The 26,705-nt window shown below is 38.7% G+C and overlaps 1 protein-coding gene across 3 annotated transcripts in view; it reads right to left on the bottom strand.

The window, feature by feature from the left end:
* Positions 1–26,705, bottom strand: part of SV2B (synaptic vesicle glycoprotein 2B) — a 1,975,281-nt gene that overhangs the window by 1,385,002 nt on the left and 563,574 nt on the right. The window contains exon 3 of one of the 3 annotated variants that reach the window (XM_044078366.1): positions 9,060–9,174. The exons of the other annotated variants lie outside the window; for them this stretch is intronic. The gene's annotated coding sequence lies outside the window, so the exon portion shown is untranslated. The remainder of the gene's footprint in view (positions 1–9,059; positions 9,175–26,705) is intronic. 3 annotated transcript variants of the gene reach the window in all.

Here is a 26,705-nt window from a genome sequence, read left to right as displayed (position 1 = left end):
GCTTCATCAGACAGTTAAAAGATACAATCAAGAATCCTTATATACATCTATTGTCAACTGATAATCAGCTAATTAAGCAATATAAATCTTAAAGGGGCAACAGATAATAACAGGCATTCATTATAAAACAGATAATATCAAAACATTCATTATAAAACTTAGAAAGTATATAGTCAAAAACATGTAAAAGATCAATTAAGATACAGAAATAGGGCAAGAAAAACATATGATGATATATGTACATACAATTATTTGTGTTTTAATCGACATGCCTTTAAAAATGGTTTCAAAGAAGAAACACCATTAAGTCCTGGAGACTTTTATGCATTAAGGAGGAGGATCCATTTTTGTTTGGCTAATTCAGTACAATTTTCTATGCCCCCTCCTCAAACATTAGCTTCTATCACCTGCAAAACTAAAAATTTTAAACTATGTGTTTGATCAGTAGTCAAAATGTGGGTAGCTGGTGCATTATTTTCTTTCTTATTATTAATGTACCTAATATGATCTTGTTTTCTATCTTTAAATAATCTATTAGTTTTACCTACATAAAACACATGGCATTTCTGGCAAAATGAGAAATATACTACTTTGGCAGTCTTACAATCTGCATAATCTACATTAATAGCAAAATTGCATGTAGGATGTGTATACCAAGAATTGGTATATATATATATATATATATATATATATATATATATATATATATATATATATATATATACCTACATGCAGAACAGCTTCTACAAGGAAAAGTACCCATTCTGACAGACATGCTATTTTTAGTAGTAATATGTAGGTTTCTATTTCAAAGATGTTGTTTAAGGGACATGTTATTCCTAAAAGAAAAAAGAAGGTGTTTTGCCTATCTTGTTCATAAGTTCAGGAGCGGTGTATAAGATGCTCCAATTCTTCTTGATGATGTTACAATATTCACTGATGTCACTAGAATATTGTAAAACCACCCTGAATGTATCAGTACATGGGGATTTGATGATCTGAAGATGCCAGCAGTTGTGTTCTATTGCTAAAATATGGTTTGCATCTATCTGTTCTTTCTGCCCATGCTCCATCAATAACACTGTCTATATTTTTAGCCGCATAGCCTCTGTCCAAAACCTCTTTCTTAAGCTCATAAAGTGCTTTATGTGCATCTATATCATTGTTATATAACTGTAACACTCTGTAGACCTGTCCTTTCAAAGTGTTGCAAGGATGCATGCTTCTTTTGTGTAGAAATGCATTTTTCCTAGTCGGCTTCTTAAAAATACTACTGGGTATTTGATTTAAATCAGATTTAGTCAACAATACATCTAGGAATTCAATCTCTTTCAATGAGAATTTGAAAGTAAATTTCAAGAAATCAGTTGTGCCATGCATGTATGTAACAAAATCATCTAGATCATCTAAATTGCCTTTCCATGGCATAAAAATGTCGTCCACAAAACAGACGTACCATAAGATCTTTTCAAGTAATCTGTTGGTATCTGACAAAATGTACATAGGTTCCCAATGTGCCAATACTAAGTTTTTGGATGACATTTTTATGCTATTCTGTCTGTACAAAACAACGTAAAGTTCTCTAACTTTACTGCACCATTTATCTTGTCATGCAGCCATGTCTCAGTAATAAAAATAAACAAGCATTTCTCACCTCGTTCTTGTTGGAGAGTTCCAGTCTCAAGTACTCCATCTTGGTATCCAGTGATCTTACATTAGCTAGCAGTATAGTTGGTAGTACAGGCCTGTTGAGGGTTGCTTTTAATTTTACATCAAGCCTTGCTCTGCAACCTCTCTTCCTTGTTCTCTGACATCTCTTTTTCTTTTTTCTTGACCAGCATATTCCAGAAACCTTTTCCACCAGTTTCAGGCATTTTAGAGTGTGAAGGGTTAAAATACCCAGCAGTTGTAGCTATGTGCAAGTAGTAGGCTCCAGATACTCTGCAGACTTAAAGGCATCCAACCAGCAACATGTAGATGTCAACTGTTTAATTTCTAGTAACTTCTGTCTACCATAGGTTATTATACCATCAACTGGAATCAGGCAATCCCAAATAAAACCAAGACTCTTTCCACCAAGGGCAAACGTCCAGTCTGGTGGACCCCAGCCATAAACAAACTTTACAATAAGAGGAGAAAGCTATTACATGATAGAGCAAAATCTCAAAAAGGGAAGGCATCTTTGATCAGCACTAGCAAGAAACTACGATCCCTCATAAAATCATCCAAGGCCAACTTTGAGAGAAAAATTGCCATAGATTCAAAAGACAATCATAAGGCCTTCTTCAGCTATGTCAGAAACCTGGGTAGAAACTCCCAGATATGCTCAGAATTAGTCCAAAATGATGCAAAAATCACTGAACCCACAGACATTGCCAACATACTGGCAGACAGGTTCAGCGCAAACTTCACCCCCCTCTCCCCCCCAAAAGGAGAGATAACTATCCCAACTGAGAGTAGCCTCCCAGACATCTCAAATGCGCAGGTGAAAGCTGCTCTCTAAAGCTAAAAACACAGCATCAATGGGACCGGATGGGGTCCCCGTCTGTGTGCTACATGAACTCAATGAAGAACTAAACCCGCACATAAGGCAGCTGTTTAATCTTAGCCTCACCACAGGATATGTGCCCAAGGAGTGGCGTACGGCAACTGTGGTCCCACTCCACAAAGGCGGTGCCTCTACGGACCCTGGTAATTACCGCCCCATAAGCTTAACAAGCCTGGTCTGCAAAGCTATGGAGAGGATCATAATGGAACTCATAAACAAGGACATAGGGGACTTGCAGACCTTGGAACCAACCCAGTTTGGCTTTGTCAAGGGCAGATCTTGCCTTTTGAACTTGGTCGACTTCTTCGAAACAGTCACCAAGGCCATTGATGAGGAAAGGCAGTCCATACAGCCTACCTTGACCTTGCAAAAGCTTTCGACACAATACCCCACTCGGGTATTATAGAGAAACTTACCAGCTTAAATGTAAACCCATATGTCACAAGATGGGTTGCAAACTGGCTAAAGGACAGAACCCACAGGGTTAGAGTTGCTGGAGCCATGTCAGACTCCAAGCCGGTTGCAAGTGGAGTCCCACAGGGCTCAGTCCTTGGCCCCCTATTGTTCGGCATCTACTTCTTAGAAGTACAGGCAAACATAGGAGGACTATGGCTGACAAAGTTTGCGGATGACTGCAAACTGGGTGCCATAGTGGATAGTACATCGGACACAGACATCCTTCAGAGGGGTCTCACGGAAACTGATAGCTGGTGCCAGAGCCATGGCCTGAAGTTAAACGCAAAAAAGTGTATAGTCATACCCTTCGGGAAAAACAAGGTAACCCCAAGCTACCATATAGGTGGCAACCCACTAAGCACAGAAGAGGTTATCAGGGACCTGGGGACCCAGGTTGACAGTGGCCTCTCGTTTGACGCTCACGTTGCTAAAGTGGTTCGAAAGACCTCCTACATTGCCCACCTGATCATGAAGGGATTCACATCCAGATCAAGTGAGGTCATTGTTCTCCTGTACTCTTCACTTATCAGACCAATGATCGAGTACAATGCCCCATTCGGGATGTATCTCACCCGACACCTGCAGCAATTGGAGAGACCCCAAAAGTTCCTCACCAAAAGGATAAAGGGACTCCAAAACCTGTCATATGCTGCCAGACTGAAGAAACTCCAACTCTATTCAGTTGCATACCGTCTGCTCAGAGGTGACCTGTGCCTGACATACAAGGCCATGACCAACCCGGAATTAATGGACATGCTCCACCTCAAAAAATCCAAATTCACCAAAACCACTAGAGCAAGAGACTTAAACCTTAGCACGGATATAAATAGGACGTGCTGGAGGGATAGATTTATCACCCAGAGACTCCCCATGCTGTGGAATAAAATCCCGGTCCATGTGAGGCAGAGCACCTCGCTGGCTCTGTTCAAGAGAAATCTTGACCGGTGGATGGGAGATCGTAGGTTTACCCCGGGAATCATCTCTGTGTCACTACTGGACAGAGGCACAACAAACTAATGGGCACAGTATTTCTAACATAAGGGGCGGCGTAAGCCACATAACTTTGGGCTAGGCTTATAAATGCCCTAGGGCAGTTAGCCTAGTATAAACCTATGAACCTATGAACCTATGGAAGTGCAGAAACTGATTTTTTCAAGATTTTCTGTGCAAAAGACGACAAAATATGCATATCTCTAGAATGAGCTGACACAGCCACAGCCACACAGGGTGCCACCATTTTATTTATTTTTTATGTAATTTTATGTAATTTTATTTTATTTATTTTATGTGATTTAACATGCTTCTGTGTATTAGACTTTGCACTGCTATGTGATACTGACCCTGCCCACACTGAGTAGCATTCCATTTTCATAGCACTTGGTTGTCTTGATGAGTTCTTGGATGTAACCCCACTCGTGTGGAATCTGCATGCCTTCCTTGCCTCTGGGTTTTATCCAGTTGATCTGTTTTCCTCCTCAACCCCAAAGACATGTGGTAGATGAGCATTCCTCAGTGATTTGACTACAAGCATGTGGAATATGTGTATTATATGTGTGTGTGTGTGTGTGTGTGTGTGTGTGTGTGTGTGTGTGTGTGTGTGTGTGTGTGTGTGTGTGTGTGTGTGTAGCATGTGGAATATGTGTATGCATATGTGTGTGTGTGTGTGTGTGTGTGTGTGTGTGTGTGTGTGTGTGTGTGTGTGTGTGTGTGTGTGTGTGTGTGAGAGAGAGAGAGAGAGAGAGAGAGAGAGACAGTGAGAGAGAGGTGTATGTGTGCAAAAATTAATATCACTGATTTTAATCAGTGGTCAAATATAATATTGGGGACATGTACATAGTTGCTTTTAGACATATATGCACAGCATTGTCTCTTTACCAGTACCTCCAAAAGATACCCTCCTTAAATCAATTGGCCATAGTCAGATATATGCACAAAAGGTCACAATAGCTTGTACAGGGTCAAGGAAAGGTTGGGAATAATGTGGTAATTTTTTTCTTCAACTTGCTCATAGTCAAACCTCAAAGGTGTGCACAGAAGTTTCTTATAGAAAGTGTCCTTCTGGTTAACAAAAAAGTTAACAAGTAATTATATTTAATAAAAATAAGGCATAAGCTGCATCATGGTACATCTATCCCCTCATAGCAACTGAGGGTCCTGGGAACTGCTAGACCCTCATTCTCTGTATAAGGTGATATTTACACATGTTTAGTGGGGGGCACATCCTCAACCTCTGCCTCAGTCCTCACCGAATGTAAAATCAGCCCTGCTCAGAGGTATGCTTAGAAGGTTATTATAGCTTTTGTGTGAGCAGAGGTATGCAGAGAAGGTTTCCATTGCCTGTCTAATGTAGTATACTGTCTAGGAGCAAATACATTATTGTGATTACTATTTTTCATTTTTTCCTCACAGTCAAACGTATACACATGTGGTTATCTTTTAGAGGCAGGGGTAAGGAGGCATGTTGTTTATATATGTCTGTCAGCAAACAGTTGAAATATATCACTAAGGCCATTTGTTTTTTTTCACTGTTACCCCAATCTAATATGAAAGGGGCATGCAGAAGATGGCTGTCTTTTAGGAGAAGGCATAAGGAGACTTGCAGTTCATAGGCATGACAGCAATAACTTGAAATGTGTGACTGTGGCCAATTATTCTTTCACTTTCATCCCAATCTAGCACCAGAGGTATTCACAGAAGGTGATTTATTTGGGGAAGGGGGCAGAAAGGCAAGCATTAATCCTAGATATGCTTTAAGTATCCTCTCAAGAACTTGTCTTCTCAGTTTATAGGAAACTACTATTTAGTCTGCCTTGTATAATAATCCTTGAATCCAACATATTTCTTCTTTGAAAGAAAAAAAAATAAAAATAATTGTATTTCCTTATTTGTGATTTTTGTTCAGACCTTCATTGAATCAGCAGGGTTATAAAAAGCTCTAAAATGCATCTCAGAACATCTATAAACCTGAAGCTTCTGGGATCCTAGTGTAACCCAGGCTCCCTGCTTAATTCAATTATTTCCTGCAGTTTTTATAGTGCAGTCCTGGCCAGAAAGGATGGGTTGAAAGGATGAAGGAAAGCTGAAGAGTAATATAAGTATAAAAATGAAAAATAAGGAAGACATAATTTGTCTGGATGGTATGAGGAAGCCAGAATGAGGTCAAATAGGAAAAGATACTTGGGGGTGTGTGGAGGCTAAATGATGGGTAGTGGGGGTGGGGGTATGGAGTTCCCTCCTTAGAGCTTCATTTCACCTTAAGACCAGCCCTGGGGGATTTCTGCTTTCTAAGACACTATTTGACTTGCTCTAAGCAGTATAGATATATAATAATTTTATTCCTATATAATTTATACCAATATATTCAGTGCCTGGTATTAATTCAACTTTTCTTAAGCCTTTAATAGATGCCCCTTTCACTAGGTCTTATTATTTGGCTCCATTTTCTGTCTTATTTATATGAATTAATCTGTAGATCCAAAAGTAGGGCTTCCTTCCATATTTATAAAGAAGATGCTGTTGTCCACCCTTCCAACCTATCCTTTGAAATCATCAGTGATTCAGCTTAACCCTGTTTAGAATAACTCTTAGCATTATCAGAAAATTCAGATTTTTTAAATTACTTATTTCAAAAACATACAATATATTATATGGTTCTAAATTGAAGACATTCAGTTATGGAATGACAGTTAACATTAATGGTGCTCATTTAAAATAATCTATCTTCCTATAAAGGAAGAAACTCCAACCTGGCAAAAGTAAATCATTTAAAGAAATTATTTTTTTAGATATACAAGGAGAATGAGGTTTTATTTCAACATTGAGTGGCTAAAATTGCTGACAAGAACTGAAAATATTGCTGATGCTAAATTATTCAGAATTGCCTGCTGTTTCATGATTCAGCACTTCCCATTACATCAAATACACCTTTTTTTCTCTCTGTGGCCCTACTTTCGCAGTATACTCATCTGAACAAGATTTTGATTTTGTAACTATTTCTGACTTGTATCCTACATGTGTCTTTCATACCACTGATAAATCCAAATTCATGAAATATTTTGTAATGATGGAGTAATATTTATTTCTTTAGTATGTGAATCTGCATGTTCTCCTTGTTCTAAAATGAAAACTGTCCAGTGTACTGTAGTTCTGATGAAACTATGATCTTATGTTTCATTTCTGATTTGTTCACCATGCATGACTAAGTGTATATTGTTACTGATGTTTGTTACTTCTTTGCACCATCTTGGTTCGCAGTTTTCAGCGAAATTCACACTGTAGCAAAAATAAAATCAACCGGGGCTTCTACCCTGTCAGAGTTTCCCAATTATCAAATGTCAATCAATCAATCAATCAATAAATAAATAGAAAAATGAAATGTGTAAGCTTCTAAATGTATTACTTCCCCATCCCCAAGTTTTCTTGACACTAACCTCTTGAAATGCATCTACTTGTCGCTTCAAGTATAAAACAACACTCCCTTGAGTACAAAAACAACATACAAAAAGTGCTCAAAACATAAAATATTTTTACACAAAATCATATGACCTGCAAATTCAAACAAATATCTTTGAATGGGGACCAAGCATCCCTGCACCCCCGACTTCTTACTTAATTATTCTAACCCCAAGCTTGCTGCATCTTGAAGAAAAAAAAAACATTTAAGTGCCCATTCTTTCTCCAAGATGCTATGTTCTTAGACAACGGATAATATAACAAACAGTAGTCCAATAAAGATCAGTACAATGTATAGTAAACCAATAACTCAAAGCACATTAGTGAACATATTACCTTGCAGTAGCGTTGTCGCCTCACAGTAAGATGTTGTCCTGTTCGATTCTTAGCTAGAGCGTCTTCTGTGTGGAGACATGCATGAATGGGCATACCTTCATTGAAGGTTGTGCATCAGGGCTGGCAACTCAGCACATAAAAATCTACTGCCAATTATTAGCGGACCGGAGTTCCGCTGTGGCGACCCCTAACTGGGAAAAGCCAAAGGACACAACACAACAACTACCTTGATATAAACAAATGAAGCAATTTCACCTTGAGTAACTAAAAGGAAGTTAAAGAAAATTTGTCCTCAGGCATTGTGAAATACAAACATGGTTAGATAAAGTTGCACACATTAGTGGGCTCCAAGTCTGAGCTCAAGTCCTTCAGTTCCAACAAGGAAAGCTATTAATTAATTTTCTTCCTGTGTGTGACATTTGACAGAGATGGCAGCATGGAATTTGATTTTGTCCTATGTCAAATCCCATTTATATTGTTTTTCTGGCTGCCAAGCTGAAGTTTAAGACACTAGTAACTGACATTAGGTTCCCAGAAACTTAAGGATTCTTCACAATGAAGAAGTCCTGTGGATGTTATGGAATGAAAACATCCAATAAAGCAATAAAGATATAAAGGAAATTAAGTTGGCAACAGTGATTTCATCTTTCTTTATAAGAATATCTCTCACAGTGTAAGCCCTACCTTATGCTAGTAGACATTAGCATTGCTAGAGTGAAGCAAAGGAAACAGCTACTCCCGGTGCAAGATATTACGGGGTGCCAGAACAGGAAGTGGCAATGGGTGATAGATGAGCCAGCTATAGCACTGGTGAGAGAAATTAAGAAAATTTCAAAGAACAGAATATTAAACTTTTCTTTTTTTTTATTCTGTGGAATATGAACTTCTCTAGCCTGGAAAGAGACCAGAATTAAGCCAAGACATCTCTCAATGAGGAGACATTTTCTAAGGGATGTTCATCAGTGGCTTTGGTATTTTTAAAATTCTGAATGCAGTAGAGAATCAATTATCCAAACTAATTGGGGCTTAGGGTAGTTCTTATTATCAAACTGTTCGGATAATCAAACATATAATTGAACCTGATAAAAAACTTCTAAAATCTTGTTTTTTTTTTTTCTGCATGCAGAAAATACACTTTTCAACCATTCAGTGATTCCAGTGGACAATAAAAAATATTTTTCACAGACGAGCAGGCTACAACCTCAAAAAACACAGACAAGCAAATACATATAATGTTTACATATTCACATTTTATGATTTTTCCTACCTGGAAACATCGGAAGGCTGCATTTGGATAACTGACATTTCAGATAATCGATGTTCAGATAATAGACTCTCTACTGTATTAGGGTCTTTTCCCCCAAGATATAATGAGATTCTTCCTAGAAAATCAAGCACCTGCTTTAATATTTTGCTGATAGGAAGATAACATAATTTGTCTAAAATTAGTTAGAAAACTGGAAAACAAAAGACTGAAGAAAACATGCACATGCAAAGTTGTCCAGTTTTTAGTGATATCTGTATTATACCACTATTAACCACTTAGGAAAATGTAGAACATACCCATGCAGTAAGGAGAAACTTAAAACTACAAAATTATCTGCTACCAGCTACACTAAGCTTTCATTTCAGAATGTAAATCCTCCAAGAATAATGTGGTTGGTTACTGATCATGCTTTCCTTGTTAAAGCAATTCTTTTGTGTAATGCCATTCTGAGAAATCTGTTGCTACTACAAACATCCTTGTAATCCAAACATAGGTTCACAGGTAGTTACTTGGCATGCAGTACAGGAGATCATGGGGGGGTGGATAGGCCAAATTCCAAATTGCCCTTAAGCACTCTCTGCTTAAGTGACTTGTTCGCAGCCACATAGCAGACAAATAAAGGCTGATGGAATCAAATACTGTAGCACAGGAAGTAGTTTGTTAACAGATCATAGCCTTTATCATGTGTGCTAGCTGCCAGATTAAAGGCCACCCCACCAGGGAACACCGAGATTTGAACCATGACCTCCTGATCTGCAGTAAAATGCTCTACCACTGGGCTATGCCACCATTTTCAAAAGCCATCCCCATCAGGGGGCACCCAGATATGAACCAGGGACTTTTTGATTGGTAATCAGGTGCTGTACCTGTAAACCATACTCCAGTTTCACACAACCGTTTGCCAGTATATAACTGATAGGGGACTTGAACCAATAGTCTTCAGCACATGAAACCTGAAAACAAAGCATGTGCATGTTAAGCTACATCAACAGACTAAACCTAAATGTATAGTCCCCCATGCATTGGCTTGGAATCTAACCTAGTTTAAATGTTTGGGAGGCAGCTGTCCTCATCAGGGATGCAGAAATTTCCTTGAACATGTAAACATTCAAAATCATTTCTACCAGCATTTTACATCAAAATGTCAAAACTTAAAAAAAAATGTGGTAACCAGTTGTAGGAGATCACAGTAATATGGGGAGTGGGATTTTGACCTTTCCTCTCTGTACTGCAGTCTTAGAGTTAGTATATATAAATAGCAGGAGTTATGGAAAGCACAGCAGAGTTTGCCCCTCCCCCGCAAAAATGTGCTTTTTTGTTGTGATTTGTTTCCATCTTTTTAGATCAATTATTTGGGGGTTCAGTGTTGTGTGTTTTTGATATAATGTGCTTCACCCACACACTACTATACCATCAAGACTAAAATAAATAGCCATATATAATGGATATTACTGAGAACAAACTGATATTAATGATGTACCCAGGACCTTTGTAAAAGACTGCATCCATCAATGGATAAAGCAGAAAGGTAAAAACTCCAACAATGTAATTTATATGTGGTATAGTTCCTCGGTAGACCACCATGGCTGAACTGTTAAAAATGTCTTTAATATAACCACTTAAAATAAATTCAAAACAGATGAGTAAAATAAAACACAATGGTGGAGAGCTGGTAAATTCAGTTCCGATAAGTGCTTATATATATATAAATACGTGGTCATAAACAGGATAAAGCAAAGCTGATTCATGTTTTGATAATTGCACATGATAGGACATCATTTATACAACACCAGTACATGTACTTTGCCATTACCGTCTAGGCTAATCAGTGAAACTGTTGAACATGAGGAGTGCTTGGTTCAAATTTTGTAATGTTACATATGGCTGGGGAAGCATTCTGGAATAAGCAATGCAATTGTTGAAAAGTTAAATTGTTACCACTGAGATGTGTGATTTTTTTTTTTTTTTTTTTGAGGTGAAACAAGATTCAAAGGAGCCTTGTTTTCTATACAAGTGAGATTGGAAGAGCTTACTTGTACTAATTCTAATGCACTTCTTAAGACTTAGCATAACTTCCCTGACCCTGCTGCACCACCTTCAATGTCTTGTGCATAAAGATGCCAACAAATGAAATTGTTTTTTATTGATAAATAACCTGGGCATATCTAAAGTGTTTCTCAAATTAGACTGCTTCTTAAGAGTGCAGTCTGCATTGTTAGCTAACAGTATCACAAAATAATATTAAAAGGTTCTAGAATAGAAAGACTTGAAGGACACAGGACAATGCAGATAAGCGTAACTGAATCTTAAGAAATTGTAATTACTTACTTAACAAGCACATAATCATTTATTTAAGCAAAAGAAGGCCTTCTGCCCTAACTATATCACAAGTGGGTAAATCCATCATTACTCACACTTCAACAAGACTTATTTATTCTACTATGTTGTTTTTAATGTTGTTTTTTTTTCTTTGTGGATTTTCTCCCTGTCCCTGCTGAGCATCAAGTTGTCCTCCAATGGAGCCTAGCTTATTGGTGGTCCCCTTACCTGAGAGTTTCACCTAAGACCAAGGAGAGAGCTGTCCAGATGAAGCCCTTGTTCTGGCAGCCACTAGGATGTTTTACATCCTTGCTAGAATCCCATCTTATGAGTGTTGGGAGTGGATGTGGTCTGAGTCATGACAGAAGCCCACAATGCCTTCCCCAAGTAAGTGCATGTTTCTGCATAAGTGTGTTGAAAGCCAACAATAGGCACTGTCTTGGAGACATATTAATGGCACTCAAGCCATGCATTTGCATCACAGCCCCTCCTGCAAGAGATTGTAGCAATGCATGGCCAGATGAGTCCTCCCCTTTCTCCCCATCAGGACTACCATACACATCACCCATTGCCAACTCCTTTAAACACCCAAGATACTAACTGAACTTGGCTCCTTAGACCATATTCAGGGGTTTATTCATCTATACCACAAAGCCATGTGATTTTTGACTGGAGATGTGGCAGTGTACGTCTTCTGTATTTGTTTTTTTGTTTGTTTTTTGTTTTGTTTTTTTTTTTTTTTTTGCATTGTCATGTGATGTTTTGATTGAGGAATGGAGTAAAAGGAAAGTATGTATTAGTGTATCTTACAAGTTTTGTGTTTTGAAATGATATTGTGCCTGCTATCAATATTTCAGTGTTTCTGCTTTATATTTTTATTGTTTCTATCTTCAGTGCAGTCACACAGAATTTTGAAGTGCATTGCCACTCACTTGCTAACTTTGCTCTTATGTGACTTGAGTCTGTTTCCACAGCTGTGTTTCTTTTAAGTTGGTTAAACATTTTACTATTTTACTGTTTCATTTATGCTCACATTGCTTTAACCTGTTATATCTTGATCTATAGTCTTTGCATTATGAGTTCCTAGTGTATAATTCAAAATCTTTAAATCGATTTTTCAATGTTAGCATATACATCATGGCATTTGATAACTCATGGGATGTGATGCATTTTTACACTTGCTATAGTTATGTATTTAGTATTTTTTATTAAATTATGGCACAAATAAATTTAGAATGTATTATTATGTTAGAATTCACCATTTATTAGCTCACCTCCAGCAATCACACAAGACCAAGTCCTAAAAGTGCTATCAAAGCTAAAAACACTGCATCACTGGGTCCTGACAATATACCTGACTGGATCTTAAATAGAATGAAGCACAATTTAGTCACACCCATAACAACACTGTTCGATCTTAGCCTCAATACAGATTTTGTAACAAGTGCATGGAGAATAGCTACAGTCGTTCTTCTGCATAAAGGTGGACCTTCCACAAACTCAGGCAGTTACAGACTCATAAGTCTTGACCAGCCTCATATGCAAAGCTATGTAAAAACTTATTATCGAATTAGTCAATCAGGACATACAGAATCTCCAAACACTGAACCTGTCTCAGTTTGGATTTGTCAAGGGCAGGTCATGCTTACTCAGCCTGCTGTATTTTTTTGAAAAAGTCACCAAAGCAATGGATGAAGACAAAATGGTACACACCATGTACCTTGACCAAGCCAAAGCTTTGACACAACTCCCACTCAGGCATAGTAGAAAAGATAAATAAACATGGAATATACCCATGCCACTTGCTGGATTGCCAACTGGCTCATAGATAGGATGCAGATAATCAAAACAGGAGAGATTACCTTCACAAAGAGACCAGTCACTAGTGGATTTCTCCAGGATTATGTGCTAGGACCACTCCTGTTTGGCATTTACTTCTATGAAGTAAAAAGCTAGTACCAAGGGCTCTGACTGCCTAAGTATGCAGATAACTGCAAGCTAGAAGCAGTGACTGAATCCCCAAATTACTTCGCTATCCTACAGGAAAGTCGGTCTCCAATAAATAACTGGTGTCAAAATTACAGTCTGAATTTACTTCGCTATCCTACAGGAAAGTCGGTCTCCAATAAATAACTGGTGTCAAAATAACAGTCTGAAACTAAATGCCAACAAAATGCATCACTGTATCCTTTGGGAAGTCTTCTACCCCAGGGAACTGCACATTGACAATACACCCCTAAGAGATGACCCAGCTGTTCAGGATTTGGGAACTTATGTGAACTTTAGACCAACATGTGTCTATTGTTGTAAGAACATCATTCTGTATTGCACAGCTTATAAACAAAGGGATTGAGTCTAGATGTAGGGATGTCATTGCTCCCTTTACTCAGCTCTCATTAGGAAGTCATTGAATATAACGCTCCTTTTCACATGTATCTGTCCAGAAACATGCAACAACTGGAATGTCTACAAAGATACCTTACTAAAAGGATACAAGGCCTAAACAACGTGTCTTACATGGACTGACTCAAAGTCCTGCTGCTATACTTGGTATCCTACAGACTACTAAGACGTTATCTGTGTCTGGCATACAAGGCATCCTACAACCCATTACTGATGGATTTACTGCACATCAGCAAGTCAAATGGCATCAGAAATATTCAGTCTAGGAATCTAAACCTCTTCTGCACCATCAACAGAATGGATTGGAAGGACAGGTATGTTTTGCAGAGGATACCACTGCTATGGAACAGACTCCTGTCCACGTAAAGCAAAGTTCGTTCCTGTCCATTTTCAAGTGTAACTTAGATCTATGGATGGAAAATCGAAAATTTACCCCAGGACTGCCCACTGTACTATTAATGGACAGAGGCAACTCATAAATGCTTTATCCCATACATGGGTCCTCTCAAATTATCTATGGTATGATCCCAGTTATTCTCATTAGGGGTAATATATAATTATCGATCATGGGATGGGTAAGGCCAATCTAAAACTAACTGGGATAGGTTAGGGAAACTATAGGTTAGGGAAACTGGGTAGGCTTCAAATGGCCAGCTAAGGCAGCTAACCTTGTACTTATGAACCTATTTACTATGTGACATTTTATTGGGGTAACATATTGCATCCATAAATTAATGGGTCACCTTCAGGCATGTGCACTGATGCGACCATCAAAGCCTATGGATGCAGCACCTGTTCTACGACACTGATGCCAGTAAGATTAAATTTTACGGGTTTTTCCTCAGTGATATCAGTGTATGAAAATCAAAAATGATAGCTAAAGGTTAAAGGTGCTGTTTGTCATCTTTTGTACTGCACGCTACGGTACAAAAGTAAGATTAGAAAACAATGGAAAATCAATTTAAGGGAAACCACATTATTTCTGTTTTGTAATTCTAGCAGAAGTTCTCATATATAACTCAAAAGTGATTTTAAAATGGATGAATATATCATTTGATTATATTTTTTTGCACATTGCTATGGAGATGAACAGGTTCATTTCATGACTACCTGGCAACAGTCAGTCCTCTCTCAGTCATTCAGCCCATTTGTTGTACAGTGTACGACAGCTGAGTTTGAAAGACCATCAGACTGTCAGCCATCATGGTTTCCTTTTTTTCTTTGTGTCCCAAATTGAATTGCATATTTGCATACCCCAAGGGCTTGCCATGTCTTTCCCTTTTTGTTGCGTGTCTAGAGAGCAACTGTACAAATAAAGCTTGGCAGAGACAAGGGCACATCTCTGGCGCAAATGTTACATGCTGAGCATCTCATTCTACAGTAAGTTCCAGAATTACAGCAGATCAGGCTGCCTTCATTCTCTCAACATGTATGATCTGATGTTGGTTGCCCACTCCCACCTCCCCTCTCCATTTCCTGTATCATTCAAGACACTAACACACTTAGGAATCTGTGTCATAGTCAGGGCTTCACTCCTCTAATCATGGAGCTAGACATCCATTTATTTATTTATTTATTTCTAATGGCTGCGACAACACTAATCTACTGCAAGTTTTCCCATTGGTGACGTATATTTTATCACAGTAAAGACGTGCTGAACAGCCAATCAAGTTTCACTGTTTAGCGGATATTGGTATAAGTAAATATATAATGTACACTGATGAATAAATAAGATCCTGTCAGTATGGATTCATTGTGAAAAGCAATTTCTGTCAATTGAAATACCAGTTCTCATAATTATGTACCCTGTCGACCTGTTAAATACCATTAACTATGGTTATGACATATGCAGCATAATCAAATGTAATTAATTTCTACCCCAAAAAAGTAAGGTCTTTATATGAAGAGACATTATAACTTCAAAACAAAATAGCTATGAACATAACAAGCATAATAGTTATGCGCAGACTGCTGGTTGAAATGATACATTTGCATTTCTTATCACACCGTGTTTGTTTGTAGAATGCACTCTCATTCTCTTCACCAAGATAGACTGTACCAACTGAATTTACATATTTCTGAGCAACATAACAGATACAAAACACGTGGTTTTAAACTTGTTATGCACAACTAAAGCAAGTGCTGCCAATTAGTACATAAAACCACTTTACCCAGCAACATACTCCCAAATAACACCACTGGTGATGGAGCCAGGTTGAACTGTGATATTACAAGGAAGTTGTAACAAAAACAGTGACATGCTACTTAACAGTGTGATGCATTTCTCACTTTATGTCTGTTTTGATCAATGTGGTCTGAAAGGCATGTGCCTATATCAGGAAAAAAATTTTTAAAAACAGCATGTTCAAAATCTATATGTGCAACTGTAACATCTTGAGGAATGAAATATAACCAAGGGGCTGAGCTCTTAAGAATTAGAAAGCTTAAATTCTACCTACATTACAGACTCTCGTTCACAAAAACTGAGGAGCTTTTGTTGTTCTTTTTAAAGGTGTACATTCAAATTATATGACCAGTCACAGCATCATCATCTGGGGAATGTACCCAGCTCAGGTTCATTAAATTTATTTATTTATTTAATCCATTTCTATTTATCAGGTAGAGGTAGATAACAATTGGTATGTATGAAAATGGGGACTTACGTAGTTTCATAGGTTCATAGGTGTACTAGGCTAATGGCCCTGGAGCCTTTACATGCCTAGCCCATAGAAGTGCCCTGGCATCATTCCACCTGAAGTTAGTTCACAGTGCGTCTGTCAATTAGAGGCACTGGAGTGATCCCAGGGTGAACTTTCTATTACCCATCCATTCATCAAGATTTCTCTTGAAGAGGGACAGCAAGGTGCTCTGCTTGATATTTATGGTAAGTCTATTCCATAGCATGGGCAGTCTCTGGGAGAGGAACCTGTCCCTCCAGCATGTTCTGTTGATTGTGGTAATGAGGTTGAGGCCTCTGGAGTGTATGGTGTGGAGGGACTGGGATTTCTTTAGATGTAGCATTTCTAACATCGCTGGGTCAGACATGGCTTTGTAAGTCAAGCAAAGATCACCTCTAAGTAGGCAATATGAGGCAGAGAATAGCTGGAGTCTTTTGAGTCTGTCCATGTAGGACATATGTTTAATGCCTAGGATCCTCTTTGTGAGGTACTTCTGTGGCCTCTCCAACTGCTGCACGTGTCTAGTGAGGTACATGCCAAGTGGGGCATTATACTCAATGATTGGTCTAATGAGGGAAGAGTAGAGAGAGATGATGATCTCTTTCTTTCTGGATGCAAAACCCTTGGTAATGAGATGTACCACATAGAAGGACTTTCTGACCATAGTGGCAATGTGATGGTCGAGGAAGAGGTTGCTGTCAACCTGCATCCCCAGATTTCTTATAATGCCTTCAGTGATCAGTGGGCTCCCATCGATGTGGTAATTGGTGAGAATTGAGGTTTTACCAAAGGGAATGACAACACGTCTTTGGGCATTAAGGTTAAGGCCATGGTTTCGACATCAGTCATTGGTCTCAGTGAGGCCTTTCTGTAGGATGTCTGCAACACTTGGGGAGTTAATAATGGCTGCCAGCTTGCAGTCATCTGTGAACTTGGCCAGCCAGAGTCCCTTTGTGTTGGCCTGGACTATAAAAAGTATATGCCAAACAGTAGAGGACCCAGGACCGATCCCTGTGGGACTCCACTTGTGACTGGTCGGCAGTCTGACTTGGAGTCTACTACTTTCACACTGTGTGTTCTATCTGTGAACCAAGTTGTGACCCACCTAGTGATATAGGGGTTGATGCCCAGTTTGGTAATTTTATCAATCATTCCCATTTGAGAAATGGTGTCAAAGGCCTTGGCTAGATCAACGTAGGCTGTATGCACTGCCTTACCTTCATCCACAGCCCTGGTGACTGACTCAAAGAAGTAAACCAGGTTGAGCAGGCATGACCTCCCTTTCACAAAGCCAAATTGCATGGGGTCTAGAGTTTGGAGATTTCCTATATCTCTTTGTTAATCAGGTCCATGATGATATGCTTTATAGCTTTACATATTAGACTCATCTGGCTAATGGGGCAATAATTCCCAGGGTCTGTAATTGCTCCCCCTTTATGGAGAGGGATGACTGTAGCAGTGTGCCATTCAGTAGGGACAAAGCTTGCGGTGAGGCTGTGACTGAACAGGGCACACAGATGTAGAACCAGTTAGCTTTGTAGTTCATGTAGAATACAGCCAGGGATATTATCAGGTCCCATGGAAGCTGCATTCTTGGCCTAGGACAATGCAGCTTTAACCTGTGCTGCAGTAATGCTGGGTGCCTGGCATTCTTACGGTACTGTGATTGGCCCTTTGGGGGGGGAGGGATAAAGTTGGCACTGAATCATTCGGCCAGTATGTTGGCAATATCTGTTGGCTCAGTATAGGAGGTACCACTGTGCAGTAACTTAGAGCAAATCTGGGTATTGCTGTGGAGGTTCTTGATATAACTATAGAAGGCTTTGTGATTGTTTATAGTGTCTGCTGCAATTCTTCCTTCATAGCTGTTTTTAGAGGATTTGATGTTAACTTTTTGTTGAGGCTAATAAGGGAGTTTTTCCAGTCTTGGGACTTCATCTTTTTCTGCAACAGTTTCTTCCTTCTGTTGTAGAGTTTATTAATGATAGGGGATCACCAGATTGGCTTCCTTTTTTTGGAGGAGAGTGTCTTTGTTCTGTTGGTATGGCTAGTTCCATGCATTTATGCATATGGTCCTACAGTGCATTGGTATATGATTCAGCAGTCATGCAGCTATTATCCATTGGCATGGGTGCCATGAAGTTAGCCACCTCTGTTTTTAGGAGCCCAAAGTCAGCTTTGGAGAAGTTTTTCAAGGTGGTTACCTTTGCAGGGGGTGTGGGTGAGATGTGGATTTCCATGGTGATTAATTTATGGTCAGATCTGACCAGGGAGGGATTGACTACTGGTGTACGGCAATGGTTGCTGATGTTAGTAATAACCAGGTCAAGGATGTTGCTTCCTCTAGTGGGGGTCAGAATGAGCTGGTCCAGGGCACTGGAAATTATGAATTCCAGGAAGCGTTGGGCCAGTGTATTGGTGGTTGAGTAGCTCTCCCAGTTAATGGAGAGGTAATTGAAGTCTCCTAGTATGAAAGTGTTGGGTTGGACCTTGATAGATTCCAGGGTGCTTAGGAACATGGAGTGAGAGTCTAGGGACATGGATGGGGACTTATAGTAGGCTATGACCTGGATTGCCATCCTACCCAGTGTCAGTTGTACCTGAAGCATCTCAGATGCGTTATGCTGGGCTACTAGTCTGGATGTGTGCATATCTTTTATGAATATGGAGACACCACCATCTTTGGAGCTACGGTCCACGTTTCAGGGCTGAAAGGTGTGGAATGAGTTATAGGCTGGTAATACAGGGGTGCTTTCTGTCACTTTAAACCAGGTCTCCGTTACAGCACAAATGTCGATGTTCTCCATTTTGAGGAGTACTTTGAGTGAGTGCATCTTGAGATTTAGACTTCTAGCATTGAGTAGCATGACCCTCAGATTGCATTTATTTATACCTGTTACAGTGGTAATTTGGTCTTTGGAACAATGTCTAAAAAAGGCACTATAGGGGTGGCAAAAGCCTTAGCCAGTACCCAGAAACCCAGGGGTGACAGATGCAGGCCATCTCTGGCAAAGCATCGAGGTCTGTCAATGATGTCGTCCCAAGCAGACAGATACTGGATCCCCTTAGAATGACACCAGAAACTTAGCCAATTGTTGAAGTAAATCATTTTTTGTTTGTGCTGCAGTATCATTCTGGGTGACAGTAGGATACTGCTCAGGCTAGGGTCATACCTGCCTGGGCCACATAATCCAAGAGCTCCACCATGTCTCTTTTCATGTAGTCCAGGGAGGTGCATCTCAGGTCATTCACACCCACATGGACAATGACAGAATCATACTTGTACTTGTTGTGGAGTGACATGAGTCCATGTGTTTGTTATATATTGGATTCTGGCACCTGATAACAGCTGACTGTTACCTTCTCCTTATTCAGCCTAGTGAATTGGACATCTGTGTGCCTCACTATTTAGTCACCTATAATTAGTGTATTGGCCAATGTGTTTAACCTTAGGGGCATAGGTTGAGAGGCACACTGTGGAGGTGTCGTGTGGTCTGTGCTGTGTTGTGGTGGTTGAGTGCATTTCTTTCTTGGAGGTCTGTTTGGGTAAATTTCTAGTGAGAGTCTCCACAAAGGTGGGTGTGTGGTTTGTGTTTTTATATGAGAGATGTGATGGTGGCTGTTCTGGAGGGCTATGTGTTCCATGTGGTGTGGTGCAGTTGTTGACCTTCACCTCTTCACCAGCTAGTCTGGTCTTGGCTGGAGAGTGCATAGCTTCCAATTTTTTGATATAAGTGTATCTCTCACAAGTCTGAGTTTTGGGATGTAAGAGGAGAGGGTTGTCTGTGTACATGAGGCAGTTGCTACACTGCCTCAGAATGCCCAAGTGCACCAGGTTAATAGGAAAAAGCACAGGGAACTTCCCCCTTAATCATGCCAGGATGGGTGGTCATAACTACTGAGTACTCGAGCTATTTCCATAAAGAACAACTAGTGCTAATGACACTTAGGTGTGCTACAACAATTGCTACAAAAACCTGTTGAAGTGCAAAGCAATTAAGATATAGGAAATGCAAGAGAGAAAGAACTAGCAAGATTCAAGGGAAAACCTAGAGAGCAGACTTTCTGGCACCAGTAATAGTTTACCGCAGCTCAGCTCCGCTTGGCGGAGCTTAAACAAGCATAAACCCACTCAAATGTGGCTTTTAAACCAGAAGGTTGAAAAGGATGGAAAAACTGCCTAAATGGCCAATAAACTACAATTTCTGGGCCAGAAATCACTCCTCTTGTGGTAGATTGGCTATCTAGTGCTTACAACTCCTACTGATAAGCTAGAAGGCTTCCCTCCAACACAGAAAGGCTTGGGGGGCTCAGAAGCTTACAAACAGTCCTGGATACAGCAAATCTGTAACTGGACTAGACTAGTTACAGAAAAGATGGGAAACAAGTGCAAATGCAGGCTTTTAAACCAGAAAGTTGAAAGGGATGGAAAAACTGCCCAAATGGCCAATAAACTAAAAATTTCTGACCAGAAACCACTCCTCTTGTGGAAGATAGGCTGCCTAGTGCTTACCACTCCCACTGATAAACTAGAAGGCTTCCTTCCAAAACAGAAAGACTTGGGGGCTCAGAAGCTTACAAACAGTCCTAGCTACAGCAAATCTGTATCTGGACTGGACTAGTTACAAGAAAGGTGGGAAACAAGCTTAGAACTTTTTTTTACAGAAAAGCAGCTAAAACAGCAGTAAAAACAATTCAAATGCAGTGCAAGCTAGCACACTTGAGTGTGTAGCAATATTAAACCAAATGCAGTTTAAATAAATGCAATTAAATTAAAAAATGACTACAAACAAGTTCAGAAAACAGTAAATTAGGAAAAAAATCAAAATGGAGGCACTTAAGAGTATCTCTTTATCCTTCCTGATGCTCTTGCAGTCTGCAGCACACCAAAACTGGCTCCATAGAGCTTAAACAAGTGCAAACCCATGCAAATGTGGGCTTTTAAACCAGAAAGTTGAAAGGGATGGAAAAACTGCCCAAACAGCAAATAAATGATACCTTCTTGGTCAGACACCACTCCTCTTGTGGTAGATAGGTTACCAAGTGCCTAAAACTCCCACTGATAAGCTAGAAGGCTTCCCTCCAGCAAAGAAAGGCTTGGGAGGGGGCTCAGAATCTTACAAAACAGTCCTGGATACAACAAATCTGTATATGGACTAGACTAGTTACAGGAAAGGTGGGGAAACAAGCTTAGAACTTTTTTTGTTGTTGTTTTGTTTTATTTTTACAGAAAAGCAACAAAAACAGCAGTAAAACAATTCAAATAAAGTGTAAGCTAGCACACTTGAGCGTGTAGCACTATTAAAGCAAATAAAGTTTAAATAAATGCAATTAAATTAAAAAATGACTAAAAACAAGTGCAGAAAGCAGTAAATTAGGAAAAAAATCAAATGGAGGCACCTAGATTATCAGAAAACAATGCCAGCAGAAATATAAATAATTCAGTCAAGCAAAAATTAAGACAGTGCAGAACTCTGAATAGTTAAAATGCCAAACAATATACTTATCAGCTTTATATTTCCAGATTGTTTGAGAAGCACACTTAGTCAGAACACAAGGAGATTCTAGCAATGGCAGTACAACACAGGAATTACACCTCAGACAATGACAAACAGTTAAGATGAGCTGGCTCAACAACCCCCACCTGAAAATAGCTTCTGAGCTACCCTGAGAAACAAAGTGCAGACAACAACAAAAGGACAGAAATAATAGAGCAACTATATGAATAATAAAGGAAATATATAAATGCAGCACAGTGCAAACTGAGCTGCAAAAAGTGTACTTAGTTTGGAATATAAGACAGGAAAATGTTCCAATTCTGCTCACAGACAAGAGAATTTACCTCTCTGATATATCAGCTCTGTACAAATTCACAGAAATGTAGTACGCTGAATACTTGGTGGACTTGGGGAGAGCAGGGTTTGATGAGGGTTTGTCCACAAAAACTCACAATGTAAAATAACTGGCCTAAAGCACAAGTGCTAAAACCGAAACTAAGATGCATAGAATAGCAGACAAATTTAATCAGGCTACTAACAAGCAGTAATAAGTGCAGAATAAGAGCACTTGAAAACTTAAGAGCATACACAACATCAAACTAAGGTAATAAAGAAGGTAGAAGACAGTTACAGTCAGAACAGCTGAATAAGTTAAAGTATTTTTTTTCCTAGTGGAGACGGATGGAATACAGCACAATTAAGAGACTACTGGTGTTGTCCTTGTCAAATGCTCGCTCAGTACACAGTGGATAGAGCTGAAGAGATGGGACTGGTAGGAGTGTCTGAAATCAAAATATGATCTCACTGTACTCAGTTGAGTGAGCAAATGAGATGGTCTCAGGACAAGTGTTCAAACACAAATTTACAAGAGGGGCAGGCAATTCCAAACCACCAAGATTAATACCACAACAAGAGCAGAGATGGAGGGTGTTTAACTAATTGCAGAGAGACAGAGACCACAATATTCAATGGAACAAATAAATAAACAGAAAAATAAAAAGCAGAACTATCTGTAACACTGCGAGTTTATACTTAACTCAGTTTGTAATACAGTTGATTGCAGGTAGATAGCAGCCAGACAAACAGATCAGATATTGAGCAGAAATAAATTCACAGATATGTGACTATCACCTATAAGCACAGAGAAACCCTCTAGGCTAAGAGCAAGCTAACTGCAGAGAGACAGAAGAGACCACAATATTCAATGAAACAAATAAATAAACAGAAAAATAAAATGTAGTACTATCTGCAACACTGCAAGTTTAAACCTAACTCAGCTTGTAATACAGTTGATTGCCAGTAGATAGCACCCAGCCAAACAGCTCAGATGTTGTTGTTGTCTTTCGGCTTTTTCCTGTTAGGGGTCACCACAACGGAACTCCAGTCCGCTAATGAATGGCAGTAGTTTTTTTTTTTTTTGTTCAAATTTTTTTTATTAATCTTTCAAATAATTCTATTGTATAATAATCTTAATATATTTTCTGATAAATAGAACAGTATTATTAACTATACACAATATTTACAATTGGCCTGAAATTTAATTATTATATTGATCAGTCTAGTCAGAGTAACATCGTATTAATGAGAGATCATTTGTTCCTTTTTCTTTCACCCTCGTTAAGAGTTTCAGTTCAAGTTTAGTGTCTCAATAAGTGATAGCATTTTTTCCCATGGATTTTTGACGAATGCTGAGGTGCCAGCTCGACATTCAACCTTCAACAAAGGCATGCCCATTTACGCATGCCTTTCAAACGCCCACCCAATGCGGGGAGGACATGCCGAGTCCACACAGAAGGCACTCCCCACACTCTAGTCGAGAATCGAATGGGAGAACCTCTTGCGGTGAGGCAACAATGCTACTGCTGCACCACCATGGCATGGAGAGCCAAACAGCTCAGATATTGAGCAGAAATAAATTCACAGATATGTGACTAACACTTATAAGCACAGAGAAACCCTCTAGGCTAAGTGTTAGATACCAAATATCAAAGAAGTGAAGACAACAATAACCCCCAATGAAACCAGTTTGCTACACATGTAGCAAGCTAACTGCGGAGAGACAAAGACACCACAATATTCAATGAAACAAATAAATAAGCAGAAAATTAAAATGCAGTGCTATCTGTAACACTGCAAGTTTATACTTAACTCAGCTTGTAATACAGTTGATTCCAGGTAGATAGCAGCCAGCCAAACAGCTCAGATATTGAGCAGAAATAAATTCACAGATATGTGACTAACATGTATATGCACAGAAAAACTCTTTAGGCTAAGAGTTAAGCACCAAATATCAAAGAAGTGAAAACAACAATAACCCCCAATGAAACCAGTTTTCTACACTTGTAGCAAGCTAACTGCACAGAGACAAAGAGACCACAATATTCAATGGAACAAATAAATAAACAGAAAAATAAAATGCTGTACTATCTGTAACACTGCAAGTTTATACTTAACTCAGTTTGTAATACAGTTGATTGCACGTAGATAGCAGCCAGCCAAACAGCTCAGATATTGAACAGAAATAAATTCACAGATATGTGACTAACACTTATAAGCACAGAACAACCCTCTAGGCTAAGAGTTAAACACTAAATATCAAAGAAGAGAAAACTACAATAACCCCCAATGAAACCAGTTTGCTACACTTATAGCAAGCTAACTGTGGAGAGACAGAGAGACCACAATATTCAATGAAACAAATAAATAAAAAGAAAAATAATATGCAGTATTATCTGTAACACTGAAAGTTTATACTTAACTCAGCTTGTAATACAGTTGATTGCATGTAGATATTAGCCAGCCAAATAGCTCAGATATTGAGCAGAAATAAATTCATAGATATGTGACTAACACTTATAAGCACAGAGAAACTCTTGAGGCTAAGGGTTCAACACCAAATATCAAAGAAGTGAAAATAACAATAACCCCCAATGAAACCAGTTTGCTTCACGTGTAGCAAGTTAACTGCAGAGAGACCACAACATTCAATGAAACAAATAAATAAACAGTAAAATAAAATGCAGTACTATCTGCAACACTGCAAGTTTATACTTAACTCAGCTTGTAATACAGTTGATTGCAGGTGCCAAACAGCTCAGATAGTGAGCAGAAATAATTTCATATTTGAATTCAGCATTGCTATATCCTGGAATGTTCTCTTTTATCTGGGGCATAGTGATCTTGGAGTTAATATATATAAGTAGTGGGGATGTGGTGGGTTTGCCTCCCCCTCCCCACAACCATCCCATGGAAAGTGATTTTAAAGTATGCAGTTTTTCTGTAGTTTACTGGATTTGTTTCATAATTCCAGGGTTCTCAGTTATAAGTCAAAGAATTACAACAAAGAGACAGCAGTGTGCATTGAGCAAGGCATTATCCAGATATTCAGGCTTGACTGGGAATGGTACAGCCTGCATAACATGGATATGCATATTTATGAATGTGTTAGATTTAATATATTACACATGGTTTAATATTCAAATCATCTAAGTTCAAAACATTGAGCAAAACTGTTCAAAGTTCAAAACATTGTAAAACAAAAATAAAAACACAAGTAAAATCACATTAAACATTGCTTTTTGCAGGACAATCCCACTACTCCCACACCTTATGCTAATTACATGTATCAACTCTGAGACTTCATTCTAGTGTGGAAAGGGCAAACTCCCCACTCTCCACTGTTCTGCAATCTATCACAGAAAAAAAGCCAGTAATCTGTGATCAACTGAATTTCAATCAGATCTACAAGTTATTTTTTGTACAATGAATCTCATTTTTGACCACATAAATGACACCTGTAAGATCTTATAAACTATAAACCATGGGGGATGAGCAAACAGCATGTCTGATCTGCAGGTCAGATGCAAAAGATAGTCATGAAAAAATCCACTTTCTGAAGTAAATGTATTTTATAGAATAACTGTTTTAGAATCAAAAATGCATATAGTTAGTGAACAAAAATAACATTTACAACATGGAACAATTAAGGCAATTCAAAACAAGTACATGGAGCTGATAAGGTGATGCTGAATCTAAGACAAGGATTACTGATGGAAGAGGTGAGAAAGTGTTGTCTATGTATGGATAGAATACATGAAAAGAATGTCTGGCACCATTAAAAAAGCTGCTTAGAGGGGAAAAAGAAAAAATACGTTCTAATGAAAACCAGGTCTTTACTGGGTGCGGTGTAATTCTCTTCAACAGGATTAAACCTAAAGACTAGCAGAATGTTTTCTGTCAAGAGATTTGGCATTGCTGTGTTTGAATAACAAGCACTGTTGTCTACACTGATGTAAATATATGTGGTCTAAAACAAATGTTTTTCATAGCAAAACTTAAAATTTCAGAATGAATCCTATAGCTGTCATTTGACTACACTACGATTACCAGAATGTTCTGTTATTTTTGCAACCCGAGTGCAACTGAGAAGTGCTGGCAAAATACTATTTTTCTTTCTGACAAAAAATTCTTAAACGTTATTAAGAGCTCTTAGGATGCACTTAGCAAGAGATTTCTGCTTAATTTAATACACACATTAACAAAATATGAGCAAAACATAAACAACAAAATTGCTATGGCTGGTCAAGAGTGCATGCATCTGTTCACTTCAAAGAGCTGTATAACTCACTACTGAAACAGCACTTTTCAATAATAAACTAAAAAATACTACTCACACATATAGGTAAAAAATAAAAAAAATTGTCATTGAGATTCCTTTCAGAAAATTTAGTTTTAAATTTGTCTAACCT

This window comes from Protopterus annectens, chromosome 7.part0, assembly GCF_019279795.1.
Source record: "Protopterus annectens isolate FY-2018-M chromosome 7.part0, PAN1.0, whole genome shotgun sequence".
Taxonomy (NCBI): domain Eukaryota; kingdom Metazoa; phylum Chordata; order Ceratodontiformes; family Protopteridae; genus Protopterus; species Protopterus annectens.
This window is presented reverse-complemented; position numbering and strand designations above follow the sequence as displayed.